The sequence below is a fragment of the Amblyraja radiata genome, chromosome 2 (genome assembly GCF_010909765.2).
Source record: "Amblyraja radiata isolate CabotCenter1 chromosome 2, sAmbRad1.1.pri, whole genome shotgun sequence".
NCBI classification, from domain to species: Eukaryota; Metazoa; Chordata; class Chondrichthyes; order Rajiformes; family Rajidae; genus Amblyraja; species Amblyraja radiata.
Window position 1 is genome coordinate 54,778,761 of NC_045957.1, and position 16,269 is coordinate 54,795,029.

The window sequence follows — 16,269 nt, forward strand, 5'->3', positions numbered from 1 at the left end:
TAGGGGATGTGGGGAGAAGGCAAGAACGTGGTACTGATTGGGGATGATCAGTCATGATCACATTGAATGGCGGTACTGGCTCGAAGGGCCGAATGGCCTACTCCTGCACCAATTGTCTATTGTCTATTGAGTCATAGCATTTACTTGCTTTGCAAGCATTGGAACTGGTAGATTGAGTGACTTATTCTCAGCTCTCTTGCTGCTCAACAGCCAGAGCCCAGGGTTCCAGGGTGATTGAAATAATAAGGTTTGAGTGTAGGTGAGTCATGACGAGTTGAGGATGGAAGTACGAGATGAATAGTAACACACCCAAAGCCTTTTAGTCAGAAGAGAGTGTGGGATGAAGAGGATGGAGAATATGTAAAGAAGGATTGGTTTGGAGCATTCCATGAATGATCTGTTTCAACTCTGGCAACGCATTCTGGAGTAGCTCCCTCTTCCTGAGGTCAGTGAGCTCAGGGATTCAGGATCAATCCCCCCTTATTGATCTTATTATCTGTTTTCGAAAAGTCAAGAGATATATCAGTGACCGCTCCTCAACCTACTTCATGTTAGTGTTGCATTTAATGTATTGCCCTTGTGAGAAAATCTCCATTGGAACGGATTCCAGTATTTCTCATGTGATGAATATTTAGCTTTTGACTTGTGTCCTACGACAGTACTTGTAATGGCTGAAAATAACCATTGTCCCAAACCAAGGTTCTGTCTATTCTCTCAGGGGCCGCTATTTGGGGAAAATGATCCTTGATATCCTGCTAAAATGTGGGTCCTTGATCAAAATAATTTACAAGACAGATCACATAATGTTATCACACTGCTCGTTATGGAAGCTGCACTTTTTATATTTTCAAAGTGACCACATATCAAATGAAGATGAGCTGCAAAACACTTGACTATGTGAAACGGACGTAAAGGGCACCAACTGAACATAAGTCCCTTCCCTTTTTATTCTGTATAATACAATATCTAACTCAAGATAATTTTATGATCGCATATTTTTTAGGTTTTGCAACCTTTCTGCATTTATGCCCTTTGACATAAGAAGTAAATCCATCCGGCTTATTGTGCATAAAATCTCAGTTCATATGAGGTGAATAAGGGCAATGAGCTTCAGATTGGTTTAAGGAAACGATCAGAAATTAGAGTGGCAGTAATGCATTCAATACATCAGTGCCAATAAAAAAATCACTGCTCTAGCAACTGACCTTGCAAACAAATTGATTTATTCAATCAACTGACTGCACAATGTTTTTTTTAAGTTTGCATGAAGTTCTGGAGGTTCCAGGCATTTAACAGCTAAAAAAAATCTTGTGAAATATAGTCAGGATTGCAATGGAGAAAACGCAACAGCAATATGATAGTGACAAAATGATCGGTTTTACTGATGTTGCTTGAGGATTAAAAATTGAACAGTCCACTGGGGTAACTGTAAAATAATGCAATTGGATCTTTCACCAAAACACCCTTGGTTTAACACTGCACCTCAATGATTGTGTGGAGAATGTCAATTCAGAAGTTTGAAACCGTTACTTCAACAACCAGCTGACTCGGAGGCAAGAACAGCACAAACTAAGCTGTGAGCCATGGCTGACCTTGTATTTAACCACTGCATTTAAATTGGCAGTTTTTATTTTGTTAATTGCAATTCAATGCTTTAAAAAAAAACTGGAACTAGAGCACTAACATCTTTTTAAATTGATCATAAATGTGTCAAGTGGTCATTGAATGAAAATTTGAGTTTTCCATTAAAGCTGGACCACTACTTATATTATTTGACCAAGTGCTCGTGATTACAGTCCCAATCAATATATAGATTTTAACCATGAGTCTGAAGAAGGGTCTCGACCTGAAACGTCACCCATTCCTTCTCTCCAGAGATGCTGATTGTTCCGCTGAGTTACTCCAGCATTTTGTGTCTATTTAAGATTTTAGCTGCCCATTTAAATGGATCAGTGAATCAGTCAGCTGCATTAAACTGCTGATGGGCTGTAGTGGTTAAAGGCAGTCCAACACAAAGATCATAGTGCGGAGCACTGCACCTTCTCAAGAGTAGCAATTAATGGACTACAAAAGGTCACATCTTAAGAATAAATAAAGAGTTCCGAAAATAGTAAACTCTTGCTGTGTTGGTAAATGTGAAAATGAGGCTATTATACTATTGAATCTTTATGTGTATGCATGTAGTGGAATTTCCCCGATTATTACTCTATTGTTTTATTTTATGTAGCTACTGATTATCCACTGCTAAAGCACTCATGAGGTTTGGATTTCTGGTTGGGTAACTTTACCAAAATGAAACTGACTAGGGATTGTGGAGTTAAGCTGGCAGAGCTTGTGTGACCTGTCACCTTCGCTGCCCAATTACACTGTGGAAAAGCGAGCAAGCATTGTACAGAGTGCCAATTATTGAGCATTGTTTTGCAGATAAATATTTTCAGAACATATCAAAGGCAATGGATATTTATGTGCTGATAAACTTTTCAGGCAGATCATTTTAAACATTTTCACATATTCTGTTGAGTTTTCAATTGTACAATGAATGACATATAAAGTTCAGTTCACAATGTTAAAGAATAATACACAGAGGAGGAACAAGGGCAGCCAGGTTTCCAGGATGGATTTAAAGAGCCCCCTAGTGGGTGCTGGTGCAATTGCTTGCTCTGCTTTCTCTGCTGAATGTGCCTGCTATAATAATGGAGCATATTTACATTTCTGTGTATGCGCTTTGAGAACCTCAGTACAAAAAGATGAAATTGAATTTATATAATGCATTTTATATCTTGCATTTCAAGATATTCAAAATAGTTATGAAAAATAATTTAAAACTTACCAGGGTCATTTTTCCATCGCTTTAGTTGGTGCTTCTGAGGATTTTCTACCATGTGAATTATTTTTTATAATCGCATCTAATAAGAAATCCCAATTTGCAAGACAATAGAAATATAATGCAAGAAGGCCACGTTGTTTATTAGACTTGGATGTGTTGCAGACCACAATATGATTGTAGGCTCATAGAAACATAGAAAATAGGTGCAGGAGGAGGCCATTTGGCCCTTCGAGCCTGCACCACCATTCAAGATTCAAGATTCAAGATACATTTAATTGTCACATGTGCCAGATGGCACAGTGAAATGAAATTCCCATACAGCCATACAATAAAAAAAATAAAGAACACACTGTAAAGACGAGTGGAAATGCACTAAGTCTTCACTACTGTTTTATTACTAATCACACACATTACTATTCATACACATTCCTGCCCTAGCTGGACTAGCATGCACTAGTCTACACACACACTATAGAATATGACATAAAACATCCCCACACAGCAGAATCAGTTTCCCACTGTGTGGGAAGGCACCAAAGTCAGTCTCTTCCTCCACTGTTCCCCGTGGCCAGGGCCTCCCCAAGCCCTCCACAGTTGCAGCTACGGGCGGCCCGATGTCCAGGACCGCTCGCCGGGGTGATACAAGTCCGGCGTCGGGGCTGCGGGATGTCCTCAGCGACGTGGACACAGAGTCGGCCCCCTCCTACCGGAGTCGGTGGCTTCCAAAGTCCGCAGGCCGCGCCGGGTGGAGACTGCTGCTGTAGGCCCTCTGCAAGGCGCCTCAGGACTCCACGATGTTGTTTAGCGCCGCCCGCGTTGGAGGCTCTCCGCACCAGAGCTCCACGATGTTGGAGCAGCGGCCCAACGCTCCGGAGCTCCAAACGGCGACCCAGGTAGGCATCGCCTGCTCCGCGGTGAATCCAGCACTGCACGGCCGCTGTAGCAGCCCCGGTCCGGTTCCCGGTCCCCGGTCCCCGGCAGGAAAGGCCGCTCCGCTCCAGCTGGTAGGCCGCGAGATGGGGGGCGAGGACGCGACTCGGAGAAATAGTTGCGTCCCTGCCAGGAAGAGACTGGGAAACGGTTTCCCCCTTACCCTGCCCCCCTCCCCCACATAAAAAATTAAAGTTTCACCCAACACAAAACTTTAGACTAACTAAAAATTTAAAATAAGATTGAAATAACATCTGCGGTTCCTTGTGTCTACTTGTACCCCAGCTCTTTCTGTTCTGTAACACTCCCCACGGCCTTACCATTCAGTGTGTAGATCCTACCCTGATTTAACTTACCAAAATGCACCATTTTGCACTTAGAGTAGTGCAGAAGATTGCTAAACTGTAAAGAGGGTGCGGCAGGTCTGTGTCTTTTAATTTGTTTACCTATGGATTACAAAGCTAAATGCACCAACCATTTGTAGTTTCATATTTGATTTATATGATTTTTAAGCATTTTAATTAATAGCTTTTAGCAAATTAAGCTTGTAAATTATAGTCTGAGATGTACATGCTGGGATCCAGACCCAGTCCATGCCAACCAAGGTGTCTACCTAAACTGGTTCCACATGCTCGCAGTTGCCCCATTTCCCTTTAAACATAGCAATAGGTGATATAGGTGAGTGGGGGGAGGGGGGAGGGGTGGGGGTTTGTAGTTAACTAAAATTGGAGAATCCAATTTTCATACCATTGGAGTGGAAGCTTCCCAAGTGGAATAAGAGGTGCTGTTCCTCCAGTTTGTACATGGCCTCAACTCTGCAAAGAGAGGTCAAAATGGGAAGAGAAGTTAAAATGGATAGCAACCAGGAGATCCAGCAGGTCTTGGCAGTCTGAGAAGGCTGATGAATTAATGCCCCTGTCCCACTTAGGAAACCTGAACGGAAACCTCTGGAGACTTTGCGCCCCACCCAAGGTTTCCGTGCAGTTCCCGGAGGTTGCAGGTGGTTGCCGGAGGTTGCAGGTAGTGGAAGCAGGTAGGGAGACTGACAAAAACCTCCGGGAACCACACGGAAACCTCGGGTGGGGCACAAAGTCTCCAGAGGTTTCCGTTCAGGTTTCCTAAGTGGGACAGGGACATTCCATCTGCCATCTATTTCCCCACTTTTCATGTTGATTTATATTCTATTGTCATCTTAGACAACCTTCTTCACTGTCCACTATGTCACCAGAATTAGGTTTCATTATTAATCATGTCACCTGCACTTACATCCAAATTATTAGTATATATGACAAGCAACAGGAAACCCTGCACCAAACTCTGCGGCACACCACTGGTCACTGGCCTCCAATCTAAACAAACTACCTACTACCACCCTTTTGTTTCTTTAGATCAGTCTGATTTTATATCCAGTTGGCTAGCTCACCCTGGATCCCATGTAACCTTATCGTCCAGATCAGCCAATCATGTGGAACCTTGGCTAAAGCCTTAGACAGCAGCTACTGCCCTGCTCTCTCAGCAATCTCATCAAAAAACTCATTCAACTTTTTTTGTACTGTTCTTGATCCAGGCACACCAAATCAAATGGGCATTGTGACCTTCCAAGGTCAAGGTGCCACAAATTCCGGCAAGCAGTGTTATCTCATCAATTTCACCTTGGGGCATTCACGATGCCAGTGCTTCATGTAAAGGACCAACCTATGTGGAATTAAAAAAGGAGCAGGACTGGACAAATTCCTTCCCTCCCCATTCAGATAATAAACGCTTTGAACCACCATGAATTTCAAGATTTGTGTTATTTTTTACTTAAATGTGGTTGCATCTACAAAAGCTCCTGTTAGGCAGAACAATTACTCAAAGCATTCCACAGAGAAGGAAACAATTGACAAAAGTACTTTCATCTTCCCTGTGTTCCACTTTATTCAGTTCTCCCTAAAACCTTTTCTTTCACCATCCACTCCAATACATCCCCATGATCACAAATGTGTTTTTTGCTGACAACAATCTTGTTTCACCTTCCTGCTCCTTTATTGTGCTAAACTGCTTGGAGAGTAAATATTGTGATTCTGAAATCGGGAATTCATCAATCTGCAGGGTACTGTCCTTAGGACAGAGTGCAGGCAGCTCTGAATCAGTAAAGGTTTTGAGTACAGGAGTTGCAATGTCATGCTAAGAATGTGTGAGACATAGGGGAGGCGACATTTGGAGTATCGCGTGCAGTTCAAGTTGCCCTACTCTGGGAAGGAAGTAATTAAGCTGGAAAGGATGCATAATGATTCACCAGGATGTCACCAAGACTTGAGGGCTTGAGTTATAAGGAGAGGCTGGATCAGCTGGGGATTTTACTCAGTGTCGAAGGCTGAGAAGTTGAAAATTTTGAAATACATTTTGACAGGTACGTAGATAGGAAAGGTTAGAGGGATATGGGATGAATGCTGACCAATTGGGCTAGCTCAGCTATTGAGAAGTTGGGCTATAGAGCTTATTTCCATGCTGTATGACACTGTGACAGAACCTCAAATCTGGAGTGGATAGAAAGGTGTCACACACTATCAAGTACGGTAGTTAAGTTTGCAGATGACACTAAAGTGGGTGGTATTGTAGATTGTGAAGAAGGTTGTCCTAAATTGCAGCAGGATCTTGATCGATGAGACAGGTGAGCTGAGGAATGGTTAAGAGTTTAATACAGAGAAGTGTTGAGAGATGTTGTATTTTGGGAAGTCAACTCTGGGCAGGACTGGCACAGTGAATGGCAGGGCTCTGGAAAATGTAGCAGAGCAGAGCGATCAAGGAGTGCAGGTACATGGTTCCTTGAAAGTGGCGTCACAGGTGAATACAATAGTCAAGAAGACTTTTGGCACATTGGCCTTCATCAGTCAGAGTATTGAGTATAGTTGGGAAGTCATCTTATTGTTGTACAAGACATTGTTGAAGGCACATTTAGAGTATTGTGTTCAGTTTTGTTCACCTTATTATAGGAAAGATGTTGTCAAGCTGGAAAGCGTATAGAGAACATTTAAGAGGATGTTGCCAAGACTTGAGGGCCAGAACAATAGGGATAGGTTAAGCAGGCTAGGGCTTTATTCCTTGGAGCGTAAAAGGATGAGGTGTGATTATATAGAGGTGTACAAATTTATGAGAGGAATAGATAGGGTAAATGCACAGAGTCTTTCACCCAGAGTATGGGAAGCGAGAACCAGAGGACATAGGGGAAAGATTTAACAGGAACCGGAGGGGCAACTTTTTTGGTAGTTGTTTGGAATGAAGGAAGTACAGTGCCCTCCAAAATGTTTGGGACAAAGACCCATCACTTATTTATTTGCCTCTTTACTCCACAATTTGAGATTTGTAATAGAAAAAATTCACATGTGGTTAAAGTGCACATTGTTAGATTTTAATAAAGGCCATTTTTATACATTTTGTTTTCACCATGCAGAAATTACAGCAGTGTTTATACATAGTCCCTCCATTTCAGGGCACCATAATGTTTGGGACACAGCAATGTCATGTAAATGAAAGTAGTCATGTTTAGTAATTTGTTGCATATCCTTTGCATGCAATGACTGCTTGAAGTCTGCGATTCATGGACATTACCAGTTGCTGGGTGTCTTCTCTGGTGATGCTCTGCCAGGCCTGTGTTGCAGCCATCTTTAGCATATCCTTGTTTTGGGGGCTAGTCCCCTTCAGTTTTCACTTCAGCATATAAAAGGCATGCTCAATTGGGTTCAGATCGGTGATTGACTTGGCAACTCAAGAATTGACCTTTTTTTAGCTTTTAAAAACTCCTTTGTTTCTTTAGCAGTATGTTTGGGATCTTGGCTTGCTAGAGAATGAACCGCCGGCCAATGTTTTGAGGCATTTTTTTTAACTTGAGCAGATAGGATGTGTCTATACACTTCAGAATTCATTATGCTACTACCATCAGCAGTTGTATCATCAATGAAGATAAGTGAGCCAGTACCTTCAGCAACCAAACCCAGGACATAACATCCCAACCACCGTGGTACACAGATGAGGTACTTGGACAGTTCCTTCTCTCCTTCATACTTTGCTCTTGCCATCACTCTGACATAAGTTAATCTCATCTCATCTGTCCACAAGACCTTTTTCCAGAATTGTGGTTACTCTTTTAAGTACTTCTTGGCAAGCTGTAACCTGGCCATCATATTTTTGCGGCTGACCAGTGGTTTGCATCTTGCAGTGTAGCCTCTGTATTTCTGTTTTTCTGGTTGTAAAGTCTTCTGCGGACAGTGGTCATTGACAAATCCACACCTGAGTCCTGAAGATTGTTTCTGATCAGTCGGACAGCTGTTTCTGGATTTTTCTTTATAACCTGTGGGACCTGTGGTGTCCCTGTCACACGGGAGGCCTGGTCCCCCAACGCAACCCATTCCCCAACGCAATATACCACCACTTACCCGTTCCCCCAATGTAATATTCCACCACTCACGCCTATCTCCCTCCCTCTTTTGCCCCCTCTCCCTTCTAACCCCCTCCCTACCCCCCTGCGCTCCCTGCCTCTCTTTCCCCCCTGCGGTGCTCCCTCTCTCCATGTAACGGTGTGTTACGGCCGCTCCAGGAGCCGCTGGAGCATTGCCTGTCCTGGGACCCGTGGTGTCCCTCATCAGCAGGTGGACAGCGGGGCTCGCCGCTCCCCCACCCCCCCCCCCCCATCTCCCTCTATCACCCCATTTCCCTCATCCTCCTCCCATTTCCTGCCAAAGCACTTACCCAGGTCATAGAGCAGCGCCACGGCCTGGAACTCGGCCTGGTTCTCGTACTCGGCCCGATTATTAGATGCTAAAACTTAAAGTTCCTTGTTGCTCATTCTCATCACCTTGCACACCAAGCTATAGCTTTGAATGAAGATTCCAGCTGTTACTATTATCTTTGACCTTTGCTTGAAAACATGATTGAGCAGTCTTTTATATTCCTGACTGCAATCTGTTTTGAATCACGCTCCAGTGATAAACCAGTTTCCTCTCCATAACCACAAATTTCTGAAATTCAAAGATAAAAACATAAAAATCACTATGGCAGTTTAGGAAACAATGCTTTGACCATTCTGTCACAGTTTTAGATCTGACACAAATGAAGCAGTTTCCTCTCATGCGCCTATTTTACAGTTCCAAGTTAAAAAAACACAATTTCAAAGTCTTACCACAGCAGTTACAGTAGCATGGGAAGATTATAAAGCTTTCTCCTGTCTAACATATGTCATTTTCAGCATTGGGTTAGGCATATTGTTAAGCCATCTGCCCTCAATTTGAGACCATCTAATACCACATGCTGTGACATACACATGTCCTATTATTTTTTTACGATTTATATTTGGCTATTTGCTGAGGGTGAATGAAGCAACAGGGTTGCCTTAGTGGGTGACTTTAACATCCCCAATACCGACTGGGACTTGCTCAGTGCCAAAAGCTTAGCAGGGGCAGAATTTGTTAGGTGCATTCAATAGAGTTTCTTGAAACATTATATGATTGTCCAACCCGAGATGGAAACATGCCAGACCTTATGGCAGAAAAATGATGCTGGCCAGGTGACTGGTCTTTCAGTGGAAGAGTATTTGGGGGTTAGTGATCACAATGTCATTGCTTTGAATAGGAATAAGGCTGCACCTTGCAGGGAAGGTACTGAATTGGAGTAAGGCAAGTAACAACATTTTGACAGAAGGATAGACTGGTTGCAGTTGTTATTAGTTACATCCACATCTGACATGTGATAGTCATTTAAAAGCCAGTTGGGCAAAATTCAAGACTTACATGTTCTAATAAGGAGGAGGGATAATGATGGCAAAGTAAGGGAACCGTGAGTAACCAAAGAGGATGTAAATTTGGTCCAAAAATAAAAGGAAGTACATACAAGGTTTAAAAAGATAAAATTAGCCTGGGCCTTTGAGGAATATGAAGAAAGGAAGAAAGCACTTACTGTCGATTTAGAAGTCAAAAGGAGCCACAAAATAGATTTGGCGAGTTGAATTAAAAAAAGCTAGGCTTTTGATATGTAAATCAAAAACAAGCAGATAACCAGGAAAAAGGTACAACTGCTCAAAAATAAAGGAGGGAATGTGTGCCTGGAGTCAGGGGATGTAGGCGAGGTACTAAACGAGCACTTTGCATCTGTTTTCACCAAGGAGAAAGACGTGGAAGTCTGTGTGGGATTAGCGCGATCTGTAACAGTTACAGCTTTTTCACATTGCAGTCAATTCATTTTGGCAAGCAGTTCATTGTGAGCATCACTTCAAATCATATCAAGAAATTATAAATTTGAAACTATAAGCAGAGTGGCTAAATTTAACAAGTAACATGGCTTCCACTTTTCCCCATTTGCATCAGCTCTCGCAGTCATTATCATGTAGCATGGAAATAGCCATTTGGCCTATTTTGTCCATGATGCCCACTTCAGACAACTCTATTTGCCTGTTTAAGAAGGAACTGCAGATGCTGGAAAATCGAAGGTACACAAAAAAGCTGGAGAAACCTGTCTGAAGAAGGGTTTCGGCCCGAAACGTTGCCTATTTCCTTCGCTCCATAGATGCTGCTGCACCCGCTGAGTTTCTCCAGCTTTTTTGTGTAACTCTATTTGCCTGTTTGGCCAAAATTCCTCTAAACCTTACCCATGCATGTACCTAACCACATGACTTCTAAATGTTGTTTTTGCACCTGCCTCAACTACTTCCTCTGGCAGTTCATTCCATGTGCCGAAAAATGTTGCCCCACAAGTTCCAATTCAATCTTTCCCCTCACACCTGAAACCTATGCCATTGAATTATTGATTTCCCTACCCTGAGAAATAGACAAAATGCATTCACCCTATCTATGCCGCTCATCATTTTATACACCGCTCTACGATCATCCCTCAGTTTCCTGCATTACAAAGAGTCTGCCCAACCTCTCCCTATAGCGCAGGCCTTCAAGTCCTAGCAACATCTTCTTAAATCTTCTGTGAACTCCGCTGGGTGGCGCCAGCAATGGCTGCCTCGCCAACAATCTGTCTGTCCCTTTCTTCTTCATTGTTTTTTTAGTATGTGTTAAAAGTATGTTTTTAGTGTTCTTTAGCTTGTTTTGAGTGGGGGGAGGGGGTTGGGGAAACTTGTTCTTACCTCGACGGAGATGCGATTTTTTTCCATATCGTATCTCCGTACGCACTGCAGTTAACATCGAGGAGTTAGTGGTCTTTGCTGGAGACTGATTTCGAGAACGCCACTGCGGAAGCCTGCAGGACTTTAACATTGCGGAGCTCGCGATCTCTTTGTCAGGGATCGACCTCTGAGCTCTACCACGGGTGCCTGCGGGCTTTAACATCATGGAGCTTGCGGTCTCTGGTCACTCTGGTCATTGGGAACTCCAAGCCGCTGGAGCTTTGACCACCCCGACGTGGGAGTATCAATCGCCCCGACGCGGGAACTTCCATCACCCCGACTGCGGATGGTTCGACTGCCCCGACCGCGGGAGAAAAACGACGGAAGAAAATTAGACTTTATTGCCTTCCATCACTAAGGAATGTGGGGAATCCTGTTGGTGGATGTTTATGTTAACTTTTATATAGTTGTGTGTCTTGTTGCTTTTTTAGTATAGCTGTATTTCACTGTACCTTAATTGGTACGTGACAATAAAAGACTTTTGAAACCTTTGAACTCTTTCCAGCTTAATGGTATCCTTCCTATAGAAGGATGAGCAAATCTGAACACAATACTCCTAATGTGGCCTCATCAATGTCTTGTACAATGTCAACATAATGTCCCAACTTCTATATGCAATACATTGACTGTTGGCCAATGTGCCAAAGTTTGCCTTCACCAACCTTTCGATTTGTGACACCACTCTCAGGGAAATATGTACAGTACTTGTACTCCTAGACTTCTCCGTTCCACAATATTCTCCATGGCTCTCTATTCACTGTGAATTCCTGTCCTGATTTGGCCTCACATATTGTAATACCACATACTTATCTGAATTAAATTCCATTTGCCATTCCTATGTCCACTTGCTCAGCTGGTGAAGATCCTGCAGCAACTGAGGATTGACATCTTCACTGTCCATGATATTACCTATTTTGGTGTCATCCATATTGTTTCTCCGACTCAATTGGGCAGAATGGAACATTCCCAAAATGACTGGATTGGTTTGTTTATAGATACAGCACAGAAACAGGCCCTACAGCCCATTGCATCCAAGCTGATCCTCAATCACCCATTATCCCACTTATTCACTTTCTACACATATGGGGCAGTTTGCAGAGTCCAATTAATCTACCCATCTTTAGGGTATGGGAGGAAACCAATACACCTGGATGAAACCCATGTGGTCATGGAGAACGTGCAAACTCCACACAAACAGCACCTGAGGTCAGGATCAAACCCGGGTCACTAGTGCTGTGAGGCTGCAGCTCTACCACTATGCCACCCCATACCATTTAATACCTCATGTGTAGGAAAGAACTGCAGATGCTGGTTTATAGCTAAGGTGGACACAAAATGCTGGGGTAACTCAGCGGGTCAGGCAGTGTCTCTGGAGAGAAGGAAAGGGTGACGTTTTAGGTCTTGACCCGACACGTCACCCATTCCTTCTCTCCAGAGATGCTGCCTGACCCGCTGAGTTACTCCAGCATTTTGTGTCTACCTTCCATTTAATACCTCATCTGTTCTTAGCTGGACTGCTATTTATCACCCCCAGCAGGATAGGGAAGATCAATTGGAGTGTCAGTGTCTCCCACTGGTACTTGTATGTTTGTAAACATCAAGCCCTGCTGTAAAATCACTGTCCTGCTGCCCTGGCCTGCATTTGAAGAATTGCAAAAAATATGAAAACGTGGCTTCATTTCATATGAATTGCTGAGTTCAATTGAGCCACAAAAGGTGGCAAATCTTGCAATTTTAAGTGTATATGCCTATCATACAGGAGAAGTATCATGTATGTATATCAATTAATAAATACCAAATATTAGCAATGTTACAAAATTATGAGATTTTAATTTGACACCTAATTCACTTTCATATCTTCAGTATTAAAAAAGTTATGGCCATTTTCATACTCGGAAATTAGCATCTTGTTCCCTATTGCTTTTTCATTGACTTAACACAAAAGCTGTGATCGAGAACAGTCAAAAGCCCATAACTTTCTTAAAAATTAAGAGAACTGAAATAAATTTTCAGTTATTATAGATTGAAGCATTCTGAAACAAATATGAAACAATCTTACTTAGATGACTTGAAATTAAAGCATATAATTAGTTAGTTACCTAATTGTAGCTAATTACAAAATTCATTTACTAGATCTAAACATCTATCCATTTCTTAAGAATAGATTAACATTTATAAATAGCCTAAGTGTCAAAATAACATTCACACAAGAATTCACAATATAACATAATTTTTAAATCTCATTGTCATGGGTTTATAGTCCAAATGGAAGGAATTTAATGTTTAATACCTGTAAATTAATGGCCATTTAATTCAGCTTGCGAGTGGGTTTTACTGGAACGCTATCAATTGGAATGTTGCGGTTGCGGTGGATTTAAACCCGTATCGGCAGCAAATACACTGCCGGTTCGTTCGGGGGAAAAAAATCACCGTTTCGCTACTTAAAATGTGAATTAAATGCATCTTAAGAAACACTTTTATACATAAAAATAAACTACTTTCTTTTACCTGTCCCCTACGTAAAATCCGTCCCCGTTGTCGGCGTTGACGGCTTCAGAAGCTGATTTTAAAATCACTCCAGCGAATAACTTGTCGGGCAAATTTTTTTTTAAAACACACGGAACGGCCGTCAGAACGATTCCTCAGCCAAAACTGCACTCCAACAAAATATAATCCAGGACCAGGAGTGAGAAAACCGCGTTTTAACCCCGCCCCCCCCCCTCAAACGCGCCAAAATCGCGCGCACGGCCAGTGGCAGAATTGCAGCGCCGCTGAAGGTAAGTATTGTAACATACCTACAAATATCGCTAGAGGAAAATGAAGCTGAAATTTTCTTCCTGGCCCCAGCTGCGGGCTTCGTCAACTTGCAGTGCGCGGGCTCTGACCTAGGCCAGAGGTTCCGTCAGCAACATGCTCCGTCAGCAACATGCTCCATCAGCCGTGTGCTCCGACCCGCGGGGGTTCCAACCTCACCGACTCCGGCAGCCATGGGCTCCAACTCGCGGGGGTTCCGGTCGCACCGACTCCTGCAGCCGTGGGCTCCAATCCATGGGGGCTCCGGCTTTGGCTACTCCACGGCTTGCCGGGAGGCATCTTCCACAGCGGCTCGTTGCATGGCCCACTGAGTTCCTCCAACATTGTTTTTTGCTCTAGGTGATATCGATTATGTGATTGGAGAAGATGATATCTGTTGCAGAAAACAAAGGTTAACTGTACTCTAGGCACTTTTCCAGCTATTCGCCATGCACATAGAATACATAGAATTTCCAGTAGTGGAAATCTTAAAATGGTACATTTGCTAAAGCTGTTGATTTCTTACAAAGCAAGATGAAAAACAATGTTTTCTCAATGGGGAGAAAAAGTAGGAGAGTGCAACTAATGGAGTGTCAGCAGAGGCAATAATGATGGGTGGTCTTTCTGTGTCCTATGATTTGATGGGCATAATATTTAAGAAAATTATCTAACAGGTTAATTTACCCAATTATAGCTACTTGGCCCCATAAATGACTAATTTGCTGTAAAGGTGGTTAGTCATTGGTGGGAAAGTAAATGAAAAATGGAAATTAGTGTTCCATTTATGAATTCCATTCCAAAATGTCAAGTATGAGTCTTGACATTTTCTCAATGAATGTATATATCTTGCAAGACCCATGCATTCATAATGCCTGTAATAATGCCTTAAAAAAAGTTATCATGTTGTTCGGATGCTTTTATTGTGGTAAATACTGTAAAGTCAGGCAAGCCCAGAGGTTGAGGTTTCACGAACGTCGACCTACGGATGAGTCAGAGTGGAATCGGAATTGGCAGGGAGAAGAGTGAGCAGACTTTCATTTTAGTGTTGAGACATGAGATAATTTGAATACAGATCTACACACTGTCAAATTTGTTACTTTGGTGACAGTTTTAGTTCCCTTAAGATGTGTTATTATTTTGATACCTTTTAAGATTTGTGTTAGTTTTCACAGACTTGTGTAAATTTAAGCATGTGTATCCTTTCACCGGTTCCCTTCTAACTCTGGTGGCTTCGGTTGATTTTCGGATTTGTTTTCAAGACTTCCAGTCTTAAAATGGATTTATCCAATTATGGAATTAGGCAGTGGTGCTGAGATCTATTTCCCTCCCTAGCAAAAATGCTACTGAAAGAAAACTGCATTGTATCTGGGAGCTGTGTTCTCTAAAGCTATCAATGGAGGAGATATAGTGAATGTGTGGCTTAGAATTTTCCAGGATTTACCTTTACTATTGCAGAAAAAGAGGAAGTGCTGCCATTTTTTGTTCCATTTCCAGTATAGTCATGTTGACAGGATATAGCTATTCCAAAAAAGCCTCTGTGAAAGTCAATCAACTGTGCACAGTTAAAGGGCCTGTCCCACTTCGGCGATTTTTCAGCGGACTGCCGGCGACAATTCGCCAGCAGTCGCCTGATAAACCGGGTACTGGAACGGCGATTGTCAGAGTGGAACACACACACACACACATCACAAAGGCGGGGGCCAGGACAAGCGGAGGAGCGCTGACTGAAATTCACATGGTGCAAAGCCAAGGTGATACAGACACACACCGCGATGAACAGGAAGGTTAAGATGGCTAGCGCAGTGTACGGTAAGTCCTTTAAAAGAGGGGGAGGGGGGAGAAGGGGTGGTGACACTTTTTAAAAAGCCAGACAACTTTTAATAAGCCAGAGATACACAGCTGTGAAGTTCGGCGGGCATTTAACATTACCAGTCGGTTATCCTTGGTTCTGAAAACTCATGCTTAAGTTTTTTTTCCCCAATGAGCCAATGAAAATGACCGGTCAAGCAAAGGCGATTAACTATAACTACCTACGACTACCTCGACTACCTATAACTACATGGCGATCCCACAACTGCACCTATGATTACAGGATTATAGATTTTCTCCATGGTGACCAATTTTTGGTCGCAGAAAAGTTTTCAACACGTTGAAAATTTTGTAGCGACCATACTGAGGCCGCAACTAGTTCCCAGAATGCGGGAATTCCTCGCGACCATGAAAGAGACTCACCAGAGAACATGTGGTGACCATGTGGCGAGCGCAGAGTATCCTGCACTCGCCTAAAAAGTCGCCTAAGTGGGACAGGCCCATTAAAGTCAATCAACTGTGCACAGTTAAGTCAGAGACATATTATTTACCCAAGATATATGATGACATCAATCCACTGCCAAACACCATGTCGGAACCAACTTGAATACGATTACATGTCACATGGATATCCAGCTTATTGGCAAACAGTTGTGTTGTATTAAGCAAGTCAATGTTTGGCTGACCAGGAAGTTATCACACTTTCGTTGAAGAAGTCTCAGTGTTGCTATTGGTGCTTGCATGTAAATGCAAGATTAACATTATA